Source organism: Myotis davidii, unplaced genomic scaffold, assembly GCF_000327345.1.
Source record: "Myotis davidii unplaced genomic scaffold, ASM32734v1 scaffold196, whole genome shotgun sequence".
In the NCBI taxonomy this organism is placed as follows: Eukaryota; Metazoa; Chordata; class Mammalia; order Chiroptera; family Vespertilionidae; genus Myotis; species Myotis davidii.
The window spans coordinates 3,591,580-3,595,771 of NW_006288258.1; positions in this window are offsets into that span (position 1 = coordinate 3,591,580).

Genomic DNA, 4,192 nt, shown 5'->3' on the forward strand with positions numbered 1-4,192 from the left:
GTCTTTAGGAAACTTGTTATGTAAAATTATTTATTTATCTAAGATGCACATACACTGAGTTTATCTGAAAAATAAAAAAGTCAATACTAAGAAAAAAATTGTGAATGGAAGATTATAACAGAGGGTTTCGCGTGCCAGCAAAAGTTACTGGCGTGCCATGTTTGGCACGCATGCCAGGGGTTGTCCACCCCTGTTCTAGATGAATTAAGAAAATTGATTAAGAAACTAAGGCCTTGGATGATTCCGATCCCAGAACCTAGCAGGAAAGTCACTTCTCAGATTGTGGGGCACAAGAGCCCTTAGGTCAACAGAAGTCTCTTGGCCTCTAGAAATGTGAGGTGTATTAGTTTGAACTCTGGTTCCTACATTGTATGAAAGTCTAAACTTCCTTCTAATATGTTCATAATTGTGGTGGTCACATCTGTCTTTGGATTTTTGGTTCTTCAAGTGCTGCATGTGTTTCCACCAGTCAAAACAGTTGTAAAATCCAGTCTTGACCATGGTTTCCACAAACAATGCACTCACTCAAAGCATTTGTAAAATTGTAGAACTTACTCAAGTTTCAGATTCAAGAAGTAGTAATTCACAAATTCACAGTGATGTCCTTATTACCAAAGATGCAGGAGTGATTTTTTTCCCATACCAGGGTTAAAAGAGTATCTTCACTGGTAGCAATGGTAAATTTAATCATCAGTGTATGTGAAACATATATTAAAAAATGAATAAGAATCTTAACTACAGAGTCACAGTTAATAAAACAGCAATGGTTTCAGGCTTTTTTCATTTTGAAAATTCTTTTATAGTTTTGTAGTTTAAACATGCGAAGGAGTTAGAAATATTTTACTTTGGGGAGTTCTAGAAACAGTGTTTTTATATTTTATTCCATTTCAGTTATTCTTCCCATGGATTATTTTTACATTTTTTAAAACTCCAGAATCAAAGAAACAATTTTAACAACTTCTTTAAAAAGTTTTGTTGTTAAAAGAGACAATTTATGATTATTAATTGGGGTGCTGGATTCTAATATTCAAGAGAACTTTTAATAACAGAAACAGAATGATAGAAAATCTAGATACTGTTTCAGTTCACGAAATCTACAAGTTAAATAATCATGATCACTTCACATCACATATGAAAGCAACAAAATAAAAAAAATAAAAATAAATGCAAAACAGGCCCAAATCTAAAAAAAAAAAAAAAAGGAAAAGATTGGCTTTTCAAAGGTTCATCTTAATAGAATCGTCTTTTTATAAGTGGCAGGCAATGTACTAAGGTACATACAAAGGTGTATTGAATGGCATTGATTCTTCTAAAAGGTACAAATAAACTCTTTATCACACAACAAACCAACAAACAATAAATAAAACCTATCAGTGGGTCTGTCATGTAATGTCTTTTTCAAGTGTTTGTTCTCTCCTTCCATTTCAGGGCATTAAAAACAAGAAGGCACAGGCCTTTCTTTTGTTTGGTCTTCATTTTTCATTAGCCCCAACATGTGACTCACACATCACAGCTATTTTAGTTAAAATGTGAGGCTGCTCTGTAATGTGAGTAAACTCAGATTGTTAACAGCTCTGATTACAAAAAGTCTCACTTGGCTATTTTCCTCAGGGATAGCGAGAGTTGCTCGCATTCCAATTTGAAAAACATCTATAAAAGGAAAGAGAACTCATCCATATTGTTTTGTGAAAGTTAGAAGGGAAACGACTTTGATTTGATTTGTTTAGTGAATCATTGCTATAAATCTTTTGAATCACTTGGCAACTATGTAACTAATATTCATTTTGATGTGTTATTGTTTTGGGAACTTGGAATTTCAAAAATTGAAATAATCGCAAACATGGGGCAAAAATGGCTGATTTAAAATTTCTCTTCAGAAAGGTTTCCCCACCCTCTGCTTTGCCTCACATCAGTTATGGATCCAAAGAGACTCTGTGGATTTTACTTTGATTATTTATGGCGAAGCAGTTTATTTCTGACTTCTTTTGGTGGAGAGGTGCCTGGGGAACATTTTTTTTTACACAGTTCTTAAAATTGCTATACCATCTATCTCTTTTTGTTTCCCCTAATGAATACTTTAGTTGTGTTCAGAAAACATCAGATGTGGCTAAAGTTCAATATTTAAAGTAGGATAAGGCTGTTTTAAAAAGAAAAATGACAATATTGACCATAGGAAATTATATGTATATATTTACTTATTTATTTGTTTGCTTTATTTTCTTAGGTAAAATAGGATTGCCCAGGGCCTATGTGATGAGCAAGCAAGTTGCCCTAGTTGTCATCCTTGGGGAGTTGCATTAAGTGGGAGAGCACATGAAATGACTTCCTTTGAGTTGAATGAGTTCAAGCAACTTCCAAAGGCCCCTCCTAGGATGTTATTTATATGCACCGAGAATCCACCTCATTTTTCTTAAAGACAAAAATGTACATTCTATCCCCTAGCATATTTTAAATTGTTATTTATTATCATTGATGTTGGAAGAGGAAACATTCATCCTACCATTTTCCCAGAAGTATATTTTTTCAAGATATCCTGACAACTTTCCATCATTAAACTTTAAATGATTCCAAGATGTATTTTATCAACAACTTGAAAAAATTTCAAATTAGCATTCCTAAATTTTCTGCTTGATATCTCTAATTAACCCCCCAACTTGATAAAAGCCAATTTAATAAAGTCTTCTATACTGATAGTCTTCAACATCAGTAGTAAAGAACAGCTAAAATTTATTTTTTTCTTCCATAGAAATTTCTTGAAGTCATTTATTAGTCCTGAGTACACTTCATCTTTGAATTGTTAGATACATTTTTATATTTTTAAGTCCAGAGTATCTGTGCTAGGTACATTTAACAGAAATTTCATTAATGTTTTTCTCTCAAGTAAATAACAATCTGTACAAGTAATTTGTTACTCGGTCTATTATATCATTGTACTGCAAGTACTGGTCAAAGTATCTTTTGAATGAAATAGTTTAATCTTAAATGTAATAATTTTAGTTCTTTTCTTTAAATTGATTAAAATTTTAAGTGTACTGCTTGCCTGTGTGCATTCACATATGAAATAAATGTTATCCCTGAATTTATTGAACTAGTAATCTATTGAGGATTAGCTGTGCCACTGTTCTAGGCATTAAGAGATGTCACAATAATTTGAGGAAATTGTTTTGTCTTTAATAGTATCTATTCACTTTTAAAATTTCAGATAACTACCGTGATTATATAATTGCAAATGAATTATATAGTATTTATTATCTTATGTTGAATAAGTAGCAGATATAAATTCCCAATAACTTCAATGCTTATCCATAATGAGTTCTGTTAGTTGTATTTGCAACAAATATGCAAGGGAATATCAACAACTTTCCCAGGGTCATTTGGGGTGAGAAAGTGTACAAGTTTTACTAAGGAGAGTTAACAGGAAGACAAATTACCTATTATTTTTCAGAGCAAAAATTGGAAAATCCAGTTAAAATCCAGAAAATCTGGTTTTATCCCTTTACAGATTTTCTATTGGTAATGAAATATATTGGGCTTAAAAATAATTTAACCTCTTAAAAAATTTAAAATGTATCTTAAATCTATGCAGTTAAATTCTTCTTGAGTTGTTTACTCAACTTGACAAACCTTGGGGGAAGATGGTTTATATTCTTGCCTGAGGAAATACTTTTTTTAAAAAAAGAATGATTCAGAACAACCTACAAGTGTAGATTCAAACACTTTATCTACAAAAGTATTTATTGTAGATAAAACACTTCATGCTAGGAATTTCAACATCATAAAAAATTAAATCATAATGTGAGTTTTTAGTAATTGCGTCTGTTACTATACTCCAGACAGCTTGTCCTCTATTAGAATAGAGTATTGAAAAGAATAGCCACCTCTATGGCTACCCAATCTGTTCTACAATATTGACTCCATCTTATAGAAGCTAGAACATAAGTGAAAAACAAAATGAGACAAATAAAACTTCAAAAATTGAATTGTGCAGTAGCTACCCAAGAATACGTATGTTTTTCTGTATATGCACATTATATTATGTTTAGAGAGAATTTCTCTTTTATACTGGCCTGTGACCTCTTAGAGAGTTCTGAATATAGCTCTTAACAGGGAGAGAAATAGGAGACAATAGAGATAAGTCTAAAGCAATGAACATTCACATAAATTATAATAGAATCAGGGACATAGAAAGGGA